Here is a 20,674-nt window from a genome sequence, read left to right as displayed (position 1 = left end):
CATTTTGCGCGAACAAAAAATAGGTTACGCAAAATTAGATCTGTGCGAACAACGCGCAAATGAAACGACTGTTCTCGCAATTTTCAGAGGCCCGTAGATTAAACATCGCATTTTAAAGTAACCCATCTAAACGTAGAAAAATTCACATTAATTTAACCTAAAACACAACAAACCTATAAAAACAAAAAACAACAGCACTGCATAACAAAACAAAACACAAAATAAAAGAAAATAGAACGCCAATCCAAAATGCAACCTCCCAAACATCAAATCATATTTCATAGCCAGTGCATCTCTCAACACTAAGCGCGACAGTCAGTGAAACTTTCCAATAGCTATTTTGTACGTGCTGTCCAGCAATATACCTCATGCTCCAGCTTTTGGTGTCTATATATCACAACTTATAACATGCATGTACGTGCCTTAAGGACTGCTCATTGTATACAGATTTCAAACAACGCCATATCATTCTGTCTCAGAAATTGTTCTATCAGGGTTGTGATGTCCAGGGACTCCCGACCGAGGGTACTCAAAACGTTTTATGGCATCTATGTTAAATACGATATATCACTGACAAACATGATGGCTGATGCTATTCCATATTTTGAACGTGTGCATCCAGTACGTTTTCAGCTCTTTGTTGAAACCATTGCACATTTGTTCATCGTGTTAGATCTATGAGTGACAGACTTGACAGACTTGACAGCTGCGATGGCAATAGTCATAGGTGCCACTGGTGGGGCAGGATATGATCATTTCATTTCAACTTATTTTCGTATTTATATCCAGTTACGGTTCAAGCACGCTGTCCCTGGGCACACACCTCAGCTATCTATCCAGGACAGTGGGTTAGTTGTTAGTGGTTATTGAGAGCGAAGAGGATGCAGTGGTCTTACACCTATCCATTGAGTCGTTAAAACTCGCTATGTGTGGGAGCCGATACCGGGCTGCGAACCCCGTACCTACCAGCCTTATGTCCGATGGCTTAACCACGACCCCACCGAGGTCGGTGGGCAGAACTAACTACTACCTATAACCGCCCTAAGATCACCTTTAGTACATAGCTACCTTACGCACAAAGATGATCTTAGTGCTAAGATCACTTCGTGGAACGGGGCCCTGAACGCTAAAGCCAGTACTGCTTACCTTGTCCTTGTAGATGTGTGTTCGAATGAAGCCAAACAGCCACGCCATCGTAGACGCCAGGATGCCTGTGCCGATGATGATGATGATGGCTTGCCACATGTCAATGGACTTCTCGATTCCCACTTCTTTCGTAATATTCCGAGCATTTGCTATAATCTCCTCACAAGTCGCCATGACTAGGGCTTGGATATAATGCAGGGTGTCAGTTTTGAAACAGCTCCACTCAGAAGTAGGAAGTCAGTAATGTTAACGAAGATGATTCCTCATACACCTGATGATGAAGCACGAGCATGTGAGTCAGGAGTACAATTCTACAGTACTTCGTGTAAAACAAACTAGCAAACAAAAACACCCAGAGCGATGAAATTAATTTGGTTTGATTAATCCGGTTAGAAGATCTTTCGTATTGTTGATAAACAAATATTTCATTGTTTTATATAAAAAAAATACATTTTACACAAACAAAAAACTATTTGATTATTTGATAGAGTTAAACACACATTGAAAAAAACAAAAAACCCCAAACAAATCCCGCTTCTGTCTGTTCAGATTTGTTCTGCAAGTACATGCATCCCACTCTTGAATTATTTACTTAGTTTACAGAATAATAAAATTCTCAGATAACACATTCCAATTATTTCATCTGATATTTGACCTTCAAGTTCATGCATGTACTTTGAATAATTTACTTGATAAACCTAAAGACAAACTGAAAAATAAAATCCATATTCTCTTTGTTCTGATTTGTGCTGCAAGTTCATACATCAACTTGACTATTTACTCATGTGACAGAATCAAACACAAACTGCAAAAACAAAAACAAATATTCTGATTGTTTCTGTTAAAATTTGTCCTGCAATATCATGTATCTGTTTTGAACTATTTACTTGACAGAATTAAACACAAACTGAAAACAAACAACCCACAAAACAAATCCCGATTTGAACTGCAATTTCGTAAATCAGCTTTGAACAAGAACAACTTACATATGACCGATTCACGAGAAACCAATCATCAGAACAAACGACCGCTGATGTTATTCCAATAAATATTTAATGCAACACACAGGAAGGACTAGTAAAGGTGTGTTACATACGGGCATCCGCCTCTCACACCTGCACACCTGCAGTGTGGCCTGTGAGATGTCAGTATTAACCATTACTTGCGGACATTGATTGGTTTGCATCGCGTGGCGTTGACCCGTTACCAAGACAGCGGATAGCTGTGGTGCCTCTTCCACTGGAGGGAGTTAATCAACAACAGAACACAGATCGGGGTGTATTCTGTTTTCATTTTGATTGGATGGCAGTAACGAGGGCGGGTGTTTTCCTCGAACATATTGGCAAACAGTAAGCTGAACGGTGGTCATTGGGAAAGCTAATATTTCCGACTTTATATGTTTGCCCCCTTTCAAAAAAACCCCATAAAATAAATATTTAAAAAAAAAAAAATTAAAAAAAAAAAAAAAAAAAAAAAAAAGAAAGAAAGAAAAGAAAATAAATAAATAAAAACCCCAATAAAAATCCCCCCAAAACAAACAACAAAAAAAAAAAAAAAAAAAAAAAAAAAAAAATTATTATCGTTTTTCGCGGCCTCTTTTTAAATATCTGTACAGAAGAGAACCTCTCTAAACCGGATGCCTCTTAAAACCAGACTTTTTTAGAGGAGTTTCCGAGGTGTGTGCGTTATATATATATTAAGTGGACTCACTTGGGACTGATAAAATATGCAGGTTTAGACAGAGTGCAGCGGTTCTATGTATGTATGTATATATATATATATACACGTAACCACACTAAAGACACGGATCGATTGCCGGATACATCAATCTGAAGGAATGCCACTACTCAGCAGTGATCAAAGAACGATCGTCAGGTTTGCTGATTGGTGATATCTCACAAACAGGTAGCCAAACATCTTAGAGAATCTCAAGGTTGAGTGCGCGACCAGACGACTTCCTCTTACAGCTTCTAGACAAGACACTCGTTGGGAGACATAAATATTAGCCTACCGCCTACCGTTTAATAACAAACAATAACTTTAAAAAAAACACCATACAAATTATAGAAAAACCCCCAAAACAAAACAACGACAAAAGAAAAACATGCAAACCTATGAAGAGAAGCCTCCAACATTATAGAAGGCCAATAAATCTACTTTCAGTGACCCATAGTAAGAAGAATGAGAAATCTGTATACCATACTATAATGGTATCACCCTGACTTTACACCATCGAGGGGCGGGGCGTAGCCCAGTGGTAAAGCACTCGCTTGATGCGCGGTCGGTTTGGGATCGATCCCCGTCGGTGGGCCCATTGGGCTATTTCTCGTTCCAGCTAGTGCACCACGACTGGTATATCAAAGGCTGTGGTATGTACTGTCCTGTCTGTGGGATGGTGCATATAAAACATCTCTTGCTACTAATGGTTAATAAATCAATGTGCTCTAGTGGAGTCGTTAAACAAAACAAACTTTAACTTTACACCATCGAATTTAATTTTTACTATCAAGATGCCAGAAGTCAAATTTCTTAAAGTCGTGACGCCATGGCGTTTTGGCTTAAACTGTATTAACGTGCCTATATCACTGCAAGGTTCAGGCACGTCCATCCCATGCCAAGTTTATGGCATGAGGTCAGGTCAGGTCATAGGGCTTTACGTGCACGTTCAGAGCAAGCTGTTGTAGCGCACGCCTGTCCTGGGCACAAGAGCCGGCCTCGGCCGGTTCCTCTGTCCGGGACAGGAAAGGTGGGGAGGTGGGAGAGGAGGGACCGCCTGCACTGGCAGGTGCAAGGGAGCACCAGCAGACGGAGGGGGGGGGGGGGGGGGGGGGGGGGGGGAGAGATAATGGTGCTATGGAATTCTGAATGGAGCAAAGTATTATGCCAAAGCAAAAAGGTGCACAAATTTGGTTTGAGGAGATTGGGCGCAATTTTGAACGGTCGGCCAAAAAAGAAAGTTCCGGAGCTAATATAGGTTTTGACATTAGTGAATCGAGAGTAGCTCGTTAATTAGACCTCTATGGCATGGCTTTATACCTGATTGGGCTTTATACCTGGGACAGAAGGGTAATTACTCTGATGGATATCGATCTTCAAGATCTTGTCACCCGTGTTTTCTGCACACGAATCCATCTATTTTGTCTTCCAGATGGGAGACATGTATACAGAGGATACCATAAGATATTTCCGACGCCATATAACCGTAAATAAAATGTGTTGAGTGCGTCGTTAAATAAAACATTTCCATAAGATATTATTTGATGATCGCGTGAGAGAACGAGACGGGTTCAGCAGCTATATTGTGATTGTGTGGGTTACGAGAGAGAGAGAGAGAGAGAGAGAGAGAGAGAGAGAGAGAGAGAGAGAGAGAGAGAGAGAGAGAGAGAGAGAGAGAGAGTGTGTGTGTGTGTGTGTGTGTGTGTGTGTGTGTGTGTGTGTGTGTGTGTTTGAGGTGGTGTGTGTGAGAGAGAACTTCAATGTCGCAATATGGGCTTCTCCTGAAAAGCAACATAGGGGTCTTTTAGATGGACAATCATATATACAGTGCAATACACACCATAGTCTTTGGGATTGACCGAAATATTATATTATATATATATTATATTATATTATATTATATGATTAGGCATAAGTTATCTAAGTCAATGGAATCCAATTTTGGACAGGGATAACAGAGCCTATCGAGGGGGGTCGATCCCGTGATCCATCACACCTCATTCGAGTGCTCTACCAGTGAGCTGCATCCCTTCTCTGTCAAAATGGACGCGTATTAATTTTTAAATAGCGTTCTTCTATTGCGGTCGAATGCATTATATTCACTCTGTGTATCATCATTACTGGAGCACTAAGTAATGGTATTTATTGACTCATAGTGGGTTGTTTTTTACCAAGCGAAGGTAAGCTTCCATATAAGTCATGCTAGCGCATTAAATGTATAAATACAACTTCTTCTTGGCACGACCATTTGTTATAGCCACTAAAGTGCACTACAGAATGATATATTGATAGAACAAATAGGGGAACACATAAAGAGTAACATTTCAGTTTCATTTTCGTGCTTATATCCAATTAAGGTTCAAGCACGCAGTCCTGGACACACAGCTCAGCTATCTGTCAATTCCACAGGCAGGATAGCACATACCATGGCTTTTGATATACCAGTCGTGGTGCACTGGCTAGAACGAGAAATAGCCCAATAGGCCCGTCGACAGGGATCGATCCTAGTCCGACCGCGCATCAAGTGAGCGCTGTATCACTGACCTACGCCCCGTCCCACATAGCTGACAGCTGTTGAGTATAACTCTAATGGAAACGGAAAACATAAGTCTGAAAGTTGACATTATTGATTTGAAGACACGTTCGATGAAAGACAAAAATAATTTTCTCTAACATACCCAAGGAAAAAAACCCAACCCTAAATCTCTGACAACCCAGCCAATAAAGTCCAATGTACAGGAAGTAACTCAATATTACGTCTGGAATATAAATAGAAACATTGATAATACATTTTGTGTAAAAGGTTTTGTTGAAACAATATCGCAGTATGGTGTTATTTTCCTGTGTTAATGTTGGATAAATGATGATAATGAATTATGTTTAGAGTTATTCAGTGACGAATACGAATGCAAAGGAAAAGACCGTGGTCTTGTAATATTGTACAAAAAGGTATTGTCAAAGGTGGTTTCATTACAAAAATACATTATTCTATCGTTATTCTATCGTTTGGGTGAATATCAGAAAGATTTTTCCTTTAAAGGTTACACACACACACACACACACACACACACACATAAACACACACACACACACACACACACACACACACACACACACACACACACACACACACATACATATATATATATATATATATATATATATATATATATATATATATATATATACACATGTATATGCCAAATCAGTCATTTGGCAAAATGACTGAAATATTCACGCATTTTACAAAATGACTACAATGTTCAGGCATTTGACCAAATGACTGAAAATTAGGATTAGGTACTTGACAGTTTGACTGAACACATTACGGCAATGAGTAAAATGCATGAAATTCAACTCAGAAAGTATATGTGATCAGCCAAGTCTGAAGTCTGTCACACATGTTATAATTTAAACCAGTGATTTAGTTTCCATTTGGCAGTTTGAGTTTGTGATGGACGAATAAATGGAAGATAGATTTAAGGTTGAGCTATATAAGAAGTACGATCTCTTGAAAAAGTGATGAATATATTAAAACAATCGAAAGATTGAAGGATATTTGTAAACAAACTAAAAGTAAATCGAACAGTGAAATTTATCATTGTAACGATGTCGAAAGACTTATCAAGCTACGCTCATGTATCAACAGGTCATGGCGGTAGAGACAGAATGCTAAAGGGTGTATACTACCAAATCAAATCCCATAGACAATAGTAACATATGTGGCTAAAACTCCTACCTGCAACGTATCAATCGACATAAACGCCACGGATATAAATACTACTACCCCTCACCCTTAAAGTGAATCACAAAAAAGTGGGTGTCAAGCTGCTCATTTCTGAGATAACGGGTAGCGTCTATGACTACCCTAGTTCCGCACAAAATTTGAGTACTTTTTTTTACAGGTACCCCATACATGTTCCAAGCACAAGGCTACTTGACACAGTGGTACTAGATGAAATAAAATTGCATACATATTTAGCTCAGATGAAACTGATTTTTTTTACAACCAACACACTCACATTTATAACCAATCACAGGACTTGTGGTGTTCACTTCGCTATCAAACGTTGGGTGCACCTCGAACTTTGACCCAGCCGGAAGTTATTTGGTTTAGTACTACCTAAAAGAGTTGGCAAAGGAATATACAAATGTAACACGTGATGCAGTGGAACTTTTCAAATCATTCTGTATCGATTGTGAAAAGAAACCGAAGAGACCAACAACAAAGGAAGTGGTAGTTCTACCAATTTTAACAAAATAGTTTTCATCACATGGCCAAGTGGATTTGGATAGACATGCAATCTGTGCTACAAGGTTCCTTCAAATGGATATTAGTATATATATGTTGTTCGGAGCTCCTCAAATCTTATAAAGTGACAATGGGTCTGAGTTTACTGCAGGTGTTATTAATGAGTTGAAGGAACTATGCAAAACGTTGATCATTGTACACGGCAAACCACGACACCCACAAAGCCAAGAATCTGTTGAACGTGCCAATTCAGATATTAAAGACATGCTTGTCGCTTAGCTGAGCGAAAACAATGCATCTGACTGAACGGTAGGGATACCGTGTATCCAATTTGCAAAGAATATTAGCTATAATGCTGATATTGGACAATCCCCCATATTCAGTTCTCTTTGGTATGGAAGCAAAGGTAGGACTGACGTCATCATCACTGTCCCATGAAATACTAGCTCTAATTGAGTCATTTGATCAAATGCCTGAATATTTCAGTCATTTTGCCAAATGACCGATTTGGCACATTGCCTGTAACACACACACACACACACACACACACACACACACACACACACACACATACAGATATATATATATATATCCTGAAAATAATGTATACTATAATTTGTATAAAACTGACATTTTTGACAGTATTTCTTATGGCGTGTCTGGTTTTAGTAAAAAGGGCACAGTTATTATTGCTGATGATCTTAACAGTCGTATTGGTAATTTATCAGACTATATAGCCACCGAATCAGTAGTAGGATCTGTATACAATATGCTGTGATATGAATTTCTTAACTTATAATGCAGACACTGCAGTTTTAAAACGTGTAACGGAAGACAAAACTGTTAATTATTTTGGTATTAATTCTATTAGATCTCTGTAAAAACACGGACATGCATTTATGTAATAGTCGCATATCATTTAATGGAAGTGGGCGCTTTACGTTTTATAATAATTTAGGATCCAGTTTTGTTAATTATGGTCTTGTGCACAAAGACAATGTTGACAGTATTTCTAATGTGTGTGTTTGTTATTTCAACGTGTGCTCAGATCACGCTCCAGTAGCTGTCAAATGCCATGCCAATCGATGCAGTAGATTCAAATCCTGCCAACTAACACTTTGTGTCTTTAAAGACGCATACCCTAGTTTTAGCCATAAAAAATGGATCCCAAGTTTAGTTAATTTACAAACATGTAAGTCATTTGGATAAAGTTACAATAGAGTGAAAGAAGAGTCTGGGACGTTGAAACCGGGAAATACCCTGAAAAATAGACTATAACCGCTACTTCTCAGACGCACGGTGCATTTTTAGAAACACCAGGATGACCACAAACACTTCGGTTCTACGGAAATGGATAGTCTAATGAATAAAATATAAGTAATGTTTGATTTCATTTATCATAAAAGGCTCCAATAGTGAAAAGTATGCCTTAGTGTTTAAAAACTAGGGTATGTCCCTTTAAATATTTCACTATGAACTGTTTGCCAGCGTACACCGGACAAAACTACCTCTACTACTTTTAATAAAGTAAAGTTTGTTTTATTTAACGACGCCGCTAGAGCACATTGATTTTTTATCTTATCATCGGCTATTGGACGTCAAACATATGGTCATTCTGACACTGTTTTTAGAGGAAACCCTCTGTCGCCACATAGGCTACTCTTTTTACGACAGGCAGCAAGGGATCTTTTATTTGCGCTTCCCACAGGCAGGATAGCACAAACCATGGCCTTTGTTGAACCAGTTATGGATCACTGGTCGGTGCAAGTGGTTTACACCTACCCATTGAGCCTTGCGGAGCACTCACTCAGGGTTTGGAGTCGGTATCTCGATTAAAAATCCCATGCCTCGACTGGGATCCGAACCCAGTACCTACCAGCCTGTAGACCGATGGCCTGCCACGACGCCACCGAGGCCGGTTTTACTTTTAATACGTCAAACAGCAGAGACCAAGCGAAATCTGTTTTTAACAAACCGTAGTTTGATAACAAATGTAGAACTCTATGCTATGTTTACTGAAATATACTGAGTAAAACTAGAAGCTTCACGTGATGAATTGGGTAGAAGGGGGGGGGGGGGGGGGGGTGGGTGAAAAACTAATTTCACAATCAAAAGTTTTTGTTATGTCTTTATGTTTAGTAACGTGTGTGGCCACCTCTGGCACCGACAACTACAAAACAACGCCTCCTCGTGAACAATGCAATCTGCGCCATTGTTTCACCAACATGTCTCCTAGTTCCTGAAAAGTCTGAGGTTGGTTTATTATATTATTCCTAACACGTCTCCCGAGATTGCCGTCAGAGGATCTTGAAGGCCACTTCATGAAGTTGATTCCTGCATTTTCACGGTCTCTGGGTCCAACCCATTATGTCTCTGTGTCCAAAGAAAACGTCGTTGACGTTGAAACATTGTGTGAGGCCGCCGTGGTTGAAGATGAGCAGCACGCAGCCGATTTCTATTTTTTGGGGCAGATATCCGACCTCTAAATAGTCCATTTCTCGTTGACATTGCCGTCGTAAACCGATCGTGCAGATGACGTATTCGAATTTGACGGTCATCAGCCTGTGACGTCGCGCGTGGTCTTCCTGGCCGGGGTCTGTCATCTGTTGTACCAGTTTAAAGAGACATTCCTGAGTTTGCTGCATTATAAGATGTTTCCGACTAATAAAATATTTCTACGATTAAAGTTACGTATTAAATATATTTTCTTGTTTAGAATATCAGTGTCTGTATATTTAATGTGTTTCTGGTCGTCTTAATATTTGTAAGAAGCCCAAACTGGAAAATATATTTTAGGAAATGAAATGAAATTTAACCTAGTACAAATATTAGAACAATCAGAAACAAGTTTAATATACAGCCACTAATATTGTATGCAGAAAAATATATTTGATACGTATTTACAATCGTTAAAAATTTCTGTTAGTCGATAACATCTTAAAAATTGCAGCAAACTCACGAATGTCCCTTTTAGGGGAAATGATGCTGTCGCACGCAGCGCCACTATATTGAGCAGCAGTAGATTCGTTAACTAACAGAACAACAGTGGCGTGACGTCACTAAGGATAGGTTTAGCACAAAAACATACACAGTGACGTAACAAAATACCGTCCGTCTATAACGTTATAGGCTATAGCCATAGTATCTTTTTTAGTTTTCAAAACATGTTTTCCATATATATTTTTTTGCTTGTGTCAACGTAGGGACAAAAATAAAACAGTTTTGGCAAAAAGAGATAATGTCCTGTGAAATTAAATACAATTCGATCAAAATTGTATGATTTAAGGAGCCTGTGGTGTACTTCCATGTTAGTCCTAATAAAACAAGAATGGACGGCAATCACAGGACTCATTTTGGCTTCGTATTCAATAAAATATCACATATCTTAGTGTAATTTATTTGACTGGTTCGTCACGTTTGACAGGCAAGTCATTTTATGACATTAGTATCAGTGCATACAGATAATATGTGGGAATAATGACCACCTTCCAATCTTCCATCCCGACCCCAGCCCTACCCACAATGGAATTTTTGATGGAAAATAATGAATTTGTACTGTTTATTTTTTAAAACAAAAAGTGTTTTTAAAACAAAAGTGCTCTAACGATTTATAGCGGAATTTGTTGTGGGTTTTTTTTGTGGTTTTTTTTTTTTTTTTCTATATATGAGGTATTTCAAGCTCTGCCTGTCAAAAAGGTTTCATTGGTGACAGTACATTTTTATTATCTCATATTGATTTACCCAAACATCGTTATTATCTGTGCAAACATTATAAAGGTGTAATAACTTTTATATCATGTATATAACGGTAAAGTAAATAGTCAGTAAATGTTTTAAAGTCACTTTTCCCTTTAGTATTTAAAACTCCGTTTTAGTAAAGAAAGAAATGTTTTATTTAACGACACACTCAACACATTTTAATTACGGTTATATGGCGTCGGTCATATGGTTAAGGACCACACAAATTTTGAGAGGAAACCCGCTGTCGCCACTACATGGGCTACTCTTTCCCGTTTTAGTAATGAAAGAAAGAAATGTTTTATTTAATGACACACTCAACACATTTTATTTACGGTTATATGGCGTCAGACATATGGTTAAGGACCACACAGATTTTGAGAGGAAACCCGCTGTTGCCACTTCATGGGCTACTCTTCCGATTAGCAGCAAGGGATCTTTTATTTGCGCTTCCCACAGGCAGGGTAGCACAAACCATGGACTTTGTTGAACCAGTTATGGATCACTGGTCGGTGCAAGTGGTTTACACCTACCCATTGAGTCTTGCGGAGCACTCACTCAGGGTTTGGAGTCGGTATCTGGATTAAAAATCTCATGCCTCGACTGGGATCCGAACCCAGTACCTACCAGCCTGTAGACCGATGGCCTACCACGATGCCACCGAGGCCGGTGTTTTAGTAATGAAGACATGCACTTGTTTGTCTGCTGGATGTCATTTTAAGCAACACAACTAACATTCTCGTTGTTGTATTACTGAAACGTTACAATTAAATATGGTTAATGGATATAAAACATGATTAATTCAAATACACGCGGGAAAACGGAAACGACATAATGATTCATACACCTATTAACTTTATGGCCTGTGGATCAAACTTTTGTCCAGTGACCTATGATTTTTTTTCTCCGATATTCCAGTAATATAAGGATATTTTTATAATATAATACCCTAGTTTCAACCATTGAAAATTAACACTAAGTTTAGTTAAACTACAAACCTGTAACACATTTGGATAAAGTTACAATTGAGTGAACCATGAGTCTGTGACTCTCAAATGGTGAAATACCCTTTAAAAAGAGACTAAAACTCGTTACTTCTCAGACGCACATGCGTTTTTAAAAATATGAGAAATTCATTTGGTGATATTAAAACACCAAAATGACCAAAAACACTTCGAATGTACGAAAATTGATAATCTAAACCAAAAAAATCGAATTAAAGTATGATTTAAGTTATCAAAACGGTTATAATATAACATGCACATTCAGAGCAAGCTGTTGTAGCGCACGCCTGTCCTGGGCACATACAAATATGCGGTAGTGTTTAAAAACTCATAGCCCTTACAAGGTTCTGTATGGCCTGTCCAGCTTGCACGTTGACCTTGAATACTGGATAGTCTTGGCATTGAAAGTGTATTTTTAAACTGATTTTTAATGTGGGTTTTTTCTTGTTTTCAGCATACTCTGCTTTATTATCACTTGTTATGCGCGTAACATTGTAGTGATATGAGCCCTTGCGCGTGCACGATCACATTTCTTCTAAATCGACCTGCAGGTGTGTCGAGTATGCCCCAGCCCGAATGTGAACGCTATTCATGTGAGCTTAGATACTGCCATCGTCATATTATGTCATACACGTTATATGGTATCGGCCACATTGAAAATAATAGCAGTTAAAAATGTGAAGTTTTGCTCAGTATAGTTTGTATGTTTTTAACACTTATCGTAATATGACCAGTAGCCATTAGTAGAGGTGAAGTGCCAGTATAGATAGACAGACAGACAGACAGATAGATAGTTTATTAAAGTCTCACCTCATTACAACAGAATAAACTACACAATATACATACAAGCAATATAAATTATAAAATTGTAACGTATAGTAGTTAAAACATAACACTATACATAAATCATCTCATATCATAGTATATAAAAGGGATTTTCGATATTTAAGAATGCTATGGCAGATGTTGGCAGATACGATAGTCATTACAATATGATTACTTATTTAAAAAAGAGTAATCCTTGGGAGTGCTTTTTAATAGTTTGTGTAGAAACTGTACTCGTTCTACTCCAACATACGTATCGCTGGTTGATTTTTATAATCATGCCAAAGATTTGATTACTAATAAAAACACACATGACGCCGAGGGACCAGACGAGCATGAGGGATGTATTTATCCAGAGGTTGATTGTCCAATTACTGAGGAGGAAATGCAGAAAGTAATATTGATCTCAAAATAAGAAACAAATCTCCAGGAAGCGATAACTTACTTAATGAATATTGGATTACGTCAAAGCTGTCTTTGTTCCTGTTTCCATCTCGTTTGTTTAATGTCATATTTGATAGTGGGATTTTTTCATCCAGCTGGTCAGACGGCATTGTAATTATATTATATAAAATAGCCAACGCTGGCACTTTTTAACTTCCTTGTAAATAAAGTTTATTTAACCATTAATTAGTATTTTTTATCTAATCTTTTTTTTTTACTAACACTCTCCCCACCCCTCTCGTTGTGAGCACAGTTTCTGGCCCTAGTCAGAAATCGTGCTCGCAACGAGCGTGCTTGAACATTAAATTGATATAAGCACGTTAATTCACGACATCTGACCTGACAGTCATTTGTGGGCATACATACATACATACATACATACATACAATACATACAATACAAATAATTATTGGGGAATTTACTTATATTACCTGTCTTAATGTTTACTCCAGTCATACATAATAGGTTGTTGAAATGGTAAGATAAAAATAGCCTTGTCACAGATGCACAGCTTGGTTGTAAACCTGGTTATGGCACAACTGATTCCATTTTTGCACTCCATACTATTATTATGAAAGTTCTGGCAAACGAAAATAAGTTGTATTGTTGATTTGTGGATTACTGTAAAGCATTTGATAGTGTAAATAGACACAAATTGTTGTAAACATTAGCACGATCCGGTATTACTAGAACACTGTATAAAATCAATGTATGAAAGTTTAAAAGCATGTGTCAAGTTTTAGTCTATGTTCTTTAATTGCAATGTTGGACTGATGCAAGGTGAAGTACTATTACCCTTTCTGTTTTCCATATACATAAATAGTTTTGAGAATGAGTTAATTAAAAGGATTTTGTAATCCTATGTAATTGCAAGATATTTCTGTATCCTATGTAATTGCAAGATATTTATGTATGCTGATGACACCGTACTTTTGTTATTAAAGACAATAGATGGTCTTCAAAAGATGATTGATACTCTTGATACATACAGCACTCTATGGGATATTCATGTCAATATATAAAAATGGTAAAATTTTGGGTGGAGGATTTCCACAGAAGAAAGTTAAAGAACAACAGATTTTAAAATAAAAATCACTTTTTAGTCTAATTTACACTTTGCAAGGAACATCTGGTTTTGGCATAATTTCTGAAATTAAATATTAATTTTATTTTAATTAATGTTTATAATATACTATTAAGTGTATTTATGCCAGAGTATTATTTATAATTTGGAGGGAGGGGGAATATTATATTTGTATTAACAGACATTTCAAAAGGTTTTCGATAAATAAAATATTGAACATCTCTCTTTTCCTCCCTCCCTCCCTCTCTCTCTCTCTCTCTCTCTCTCTCTCTCTCTCTCTCTCTCTCTCTCTCTCTCTCTCTCTCTCTCTCTCTCTCTCTCTCTCTCTCTCTCTCTCCAGGTATCGTTAAACACCTATCTTTACTTCCATGTGGATGACGAAAACACCGTCTCCTTTCCTCCCCCCCCCCCCCCTCTCTCTCTCTCTCTCTCTCTCTCTCTCTCTCTCTCTCTCTCTAAGTCGTGTCCAGGTATCGTTAAACACCCATCTTTACTTCCCTGTGTGGATGACGAAACCACCGTCTCCTTGTGGACCATCAGAACATCTGGTTGTAAAAAAAAAACCCCGATGTTCTTGTTGTCGTGAAACTCAAAACAGACGCTGACGAAGATATATGTTTACATTCTCCCATCATAGATCTATATTGGTTTGTCTCATATACCACAGCTCGTTTTTTTTTATATGTGTATTGTACTATACTGATGAGATCCTCAGCTCAAATTCAATACAGAACTGATTAATGATGTTTCTGATATGTACGGAATAAGCGCCAGTCTCGAATAACACGCAAATTAAACCGAACCGAGAACCGCCAATTATGACCGGTTACCGGATAAGAAGAAGACTTTTTGCAAGAAGAGATTTATCATCGCCGAGCTGACGAAGCGGTGTAAACGATGATATGTTCCGGGTATAAAATGTTCCGACTGAAGTTATAAATATTTTATTGCATTAAGTATTACAATGCACTTAGTCGTAATAATTTGCTTTAAAATAAAAGAATAAAAAATTTTGATTGTGACAGAAATACTGAGCCCAGATTATTTATTCAATTATGGCAGGGGACGTAGCCCAGTGGTAAAGCGCTTGCCTGAGGCGCGGTCGGTCTAGGATCGATCCCCGTCGGTGACCTATTGGGCTATTTCTCGCTCCAGCCAGTACCCCACGACTGGTATATGAAAGGCCGTGGTATGTGCTATCATGTCTGTGAGATGGTGGGTATAAAAGATATCACGCTGCTTATGGAAAAATGTAGCGGATTTGCTCTCTAAGATTGTATGTTAGAATTACCAAATGATTGACATCCAGTAGCTGATGGTTAATAAATCAATGTGCTATAAAGATATCGTTAAATAATACAAACTTTAACATTTTAACATTTGATCAAACATAAGGGATGGTGCTATTGTTATCATGAATACTGCTGAATACAAACAAATAGCTCTTTCCATAATTGAAGATCAGAATAATTACATAGAAATTACAGAGGTAAAATCAAACAACTTTAAACAACTTAAAACATTTATAAAACGATTTGAGGCAAAACAGACCGAAAAGGAATTTGATTATTTAACAAATTTTGAATGTAAGGAGAGTAATTTTTATGGCCTTCCTAAAGTACATAAGAGCCAGATTATTAATTCTGTGCAGAGAAGCACAGAAAAGTTATGTAGAATTATTGCATCCTAATGACTTACAGTTACGACCAGTTGTAGCTGGCCCGGTGTGTGCAACCCACAGACTAAGCAATTTTATTGATATATTGTTGAAACCATTTTTATTAAAAGTAACCAGTTATACAAGAGACACTATGGATTTCATCAACAACCTGCCAGAAAAGACAACGGGAAAAGCGTACTAGTAACATTTGATGCAACAAAACTATATTCTAGCATACCACATGACCTTGGAATCACTGCAGTGTAATACTGGTTAACCAAATATCCCGAACTTTTGCCAGAACGAATTTCGAAGTCTTTAATTGTAAAAAGCATAAAATATATATTGGAAAACAATATATTTTACTTTAATGGGAAACACTACAAACAGATTAAAGGGACGGCAATGGGTACCAAAATGGCACCAAGCTATTCCAGACTGACTTTAGGTTACCTAGAACACATTAGAAACTAAAATTACAAATATATTTGGATCAGACTTTCAGCTATATTTCAATTAGAACTGGAAACGTTTTCTAGATGATTGTTTCATACTGTGGCCTTTGTCCAAACACTGTTTGGAATTATTTCACGAGTTACTTAACACACTGAATAGTAGCATAAACTTTACTATGGAAACAGACGCAAATAAAATTCCTTTTCTAGACACTTTAGTAATCAAGTGTGGATGCATAATAGAAACTGATATATTTTACAAACCAACTGATAGCAAACAGTACCTTTCTTTCTCATCCTGTCATCCGAGTCATACGAGAAGAAGTATACCATATAACCTAGCACGGCGTATCTGTATGATTGCGTCAAATATACAAACACGCGATCAACGTCTCCGGGAACTCAACATGTATCTTAAAACGCGAGGGTATCCAAAACAGCCAATATCAGATAGTATCGAAAAGGCGGTAGTATTAGATAGAAAATATATTTTAAAACCAAAACAAATCGTTTCAGCGATAAGGCCGCTCGCATTTGTATCCACCCATATCCCGCAGAACCCCGATATATATAAAACGATCTTGTCAGAATTGCACATTTTAAAACAAAATGAAAAAATGTCATCCATACTAGACTCTATTTCACTTATAAATAGTAAGAGACAAAGCAAAAACTTGAAACAGATACTGACAAAAGCACGATTTGAATCTACAACAGTAGAACATAAATGCAGTGTCACCGAAGTAACTGGTACATGCCAACATATTTTAGAAGGCACACATATAGAATTCAACCACAAAGGTTTATTTTGGGTACACAGGGATATGGATTGTTCGGTTAACAATGTTATTTATGTAATTACATGCCAAGGTTGCAAAGAACAATACATTGGTCATACCACTCAGCTGAGAGCCAGAGTACGCCTACTCAAACAGCAAATAAAACAACCTGAAAGATGCATACCCTTGAGTTTACATTTAAATACATGTGCGGCACAAAAAGATATTGAATTCACCATTTTCCCATTTTATCACATAGATACCAATGATGAAATGAAAAGAAAGACAAAGGAAATGTATTTTATTCGAAAGTTTTGTCCACTTCTTAATGCCCTTCGCTAGATAAAAGCAACAATGACGTAATTAAATCAACCCCCTTCTACTGCAGTAACGTCATAATATGTATGACGTCATATTTAGCAGTTATTTAGCAGTTCTTTTCTGAAGATAAGATTGAAACATGTAAAAGGATAGTTATTTCTTTAAATTGTTTTTTTAAATACATATATACTGTACACTTGTTTTCTTTTATCACACACACACACACACACACACACACACACACACACACACACACACACACACACACACACACACACACACACACACACACACATATATATATATATGTTATATGTTATATATGTTAGGGTTGAGGTTTGTTTTATGTGTACATAAAGAGAAATGATATCAAGTAATTATTAAAGGAACAGACCCTAGTTCTTAAACACTACAGCATATTTTTCACTATTAGAGCCGCTTATGATCACTGAAATCAAACATTACTTATATTTTATTGTTTAGAATATCCATTTCCGTAGAACCGAAGAGTTTCTAGTCATCCTTGTGTTTGTAGTACCAAAAATAGAAAAAAATTCATATTTAAAAAAAAAACGCACGTGCCTCTGAGAAGTAGGGGTTTATTGATTCCAGTTCGTGTATTTTTAAGGATATTTCCTATTTTAACGTCACAGACTCTTCTTTTACTCTATTGTAACTTTATCCAAATTAGTTACAGGTTTGTAAGTAAACTAAACTTAGTGTCCATTTTTTTTACGGGTTATAACTAGGTCTGTGCCTTTTAGAGTAAAATTAACAATTTGTAGGGTCTATCCCAATAAACACGATAATAAGAGCACCGTGCTTATGGTTCAAATCATTCTTATGTCCATATTATTGTAAACGATCATTGTATCATTAGCTATCTGGACTGTCTGTCTAGGACAATGATTAGTTGTTAGTGGTTTGTGAGAGACACGTCGGTGTAGTGACCACCTACCCACCAAGTCGTGAAACTGGCTCTGGGTGGGAGCCGATATCGGCATGCGAACCCAATACCTACGAGCCTTAAGTCCCATGGCTTAACCACTACTAACCGAGGTCGGTTAAAGGGACATTCCTGAGTTTGCTGCAATATTTCAGATGTTATCGACTAACAGATACTTTTTGACGACTGTAATTACATATCAAATATATTTTTCTGCATAAATTATTAGTGGCTGTATATTAAACGTGTTTCTGATCGTTCTAATATTTGTACTAGGTTAAATTTCATTTTATTTCCTAAAAATATTTTTTTCGTACGTACAAAATTATTTTAAGACAAAATCCAGTTTGGGCTTTTTACAAATATTAAGATGACCAGAAACACATTGAATATACAGATACTGATGTTCTAAACAAGAAAATATATTTAATATGTAAGTTTAATCGTAGAAATATTTTATTAGTTGAAAACATCTTAGAATGCAGCAAACTCGGGAATGTCCATTTAAAAGTTTTTTGGCGACTGTTGCAGCGCATTATAATATGGCAGTCCTCCTACAGACAGAGATAGAACGGGATCGTCCCATTTGGTGGCAGTACCATTTGGTTGAGAGACAAAAGCGGTTACTTAAGATAACCAGGAATTACCTAATTAGTAAATGACCTCGCTTAGGTTCTGTCTTTAAATTTATTCAACTGTTTACTGTACATAATATTTAGCAGATGCGCAATTTAGGTAAATATACTTATGAAAAGAAATAAGGGGACACATCAAATTTTAGACCAAATTTAATTCACAACTAGTAATGTCTATATTTCATACCAAGTTGTAACGTGGGATTGGATATCTGTAGTGCTGAATGAGCTGCCTATATGTTCCCAGTCAACTTCTGACAATATCAATTGATTTTTGATTTAGTCATTATTTCTTGTTGTAATCTCTGTGATCCTTTATTTCTTTCCATCAGTATATATATATATCTTGCTACAAATTTGAGAAATAGCTGTATTTAATAGGCTTTTTATGCACTGTCCACAACTCGTATAATATAATTATATCTGTTTATGTACATCACCACTGTTTACCTGTCTGTATATATCATTATTTTGTACTGATGAGCTTTTAGCTCAGAATGAATGAATGAATGCTTTTAAGGACACTCCAGCACGATTAGCTCAAAGTCAGTAAAGAAATCTAGAAATTGAGGTCTATATTCGATTAGACTATGCAAGAACAAACTGTCGACCGATGGAGAGTGTGTCGGACACATCTGTCCACGACCATCCCCCAGTAATTAACTTGTGTATCTTAATATGACTTCTGTGTTTCTTGCAGTCTTATAACAAACTATTTTATGATATAATGTTTGATGTATTGCCATTTGACACTTTTTTAAAGGGACATTCCCGAGTTTGCTCCATTGTAAGATGTTTCCGACAAATAAAATATTTCTACGATTAAATTTGCATATTAAATATATTTTCTTGTTTAGAATATCAGTATCTGTATATTCAATGTGTTTCTGTTCGTCTTAATATTTGTAAGAAGCCCAAACTGGATTTTGTCTTCAAATAATTTCGTACGTACGAAAAAATAGATTTTAGGAAATAAAATTTAATTTAACCTTTTACAAATATTAGAACGATTAGAAACACGTTTAATATACAGCCACTAATATTTTATACAGAAAAATATATTTGATCTGTAATTACAGTCGTGAAAAAGCCTCCGTTAGTCGATAACATCTTAAAACTTGCAGGAAACTCAGGAATGTCCCTTTAATAAACAACAAAATGTCGACAGGTCCGAGTTTTTGAAGTCGCGATAAAAAGCAAATAATTAATTAGAAATTCACTCATCTGTTTAGCAAAATGAAAGTATAATCTTAGCACATTATCCGGGGAAGCATATCTTATTTCGGTCGTTTGTTTGTTGCCGTTGGAAAACATGCTTCAAATCGCTTGCTATGACGTCGTTCACCGCCGCCGCCATATTTATGAAAAGGGGTCTATACCCTCATGACTCCATCAAAACATCTTTTGGAATGTGTAGAGATACGATATTGAATATTCTAATGGATTATTCGAAATCGTCATTTTTGTTGCGGTTTCTATTACACTTTATACATTTTTGTTACATTGTTTTGATTATAGTCTGATCATCGTTTATAGGTGAATAGATTAACGCAATATTATCGTCAGTTCTCTCGGGAAAAGGGCTGTCCATTTCGAGGGCGATGTCCAGTTAATAACTGATTGATTATTTTCCCTCTGCAATTCTCTCTAACGTGTCTCTCCAACACAG

At 36.9% G+C, this 20,674-nt stretch overlaps 1 long non-coding RNA gene across 1 annotated transcript; it reads right to left on the bottom strand.

Moving 5' to 3' along the window:
- Positions 1–9,229: 9,229 nt before the first annotated feature.
- Positions 9,230–10,143, bottom strand: LOC121389644. The gene is made up of 2 exons (XR_005960100.1): positions 10,074–10,143; positions 9,230–9,717 (listed from the first exon to the last, which is right to left on the bottom strand). It is a non-coding gene; the product is annotated as an uncharacterized LOC121389644 (long non-coding RNA).
- Positions 10,144–20,674: the final 10,531 nt, after the last annotated feature.

The sequence above is a fragment of the Gigantopelta aegis genome, chromosome 15 (assembly GCF_016097555.1).
Source record: "Gigantopelta aegis isolate Gae_Host chromosome 15, Gae_host_genome, whole genome shotgun sequence".
Classification (NCBI taxonomy): Eukaryota; Metazoa; Mollusca; class Gastropoda; order Neomphalida; family Peltospiridae; genus Gigantopelta; species Gigantopelta aegis.
The sequence above is the reverse complement of the archived record's forward strand: the minus strand, read 5'-3'. Positions and strand labels throughout refer to the sequence as shown.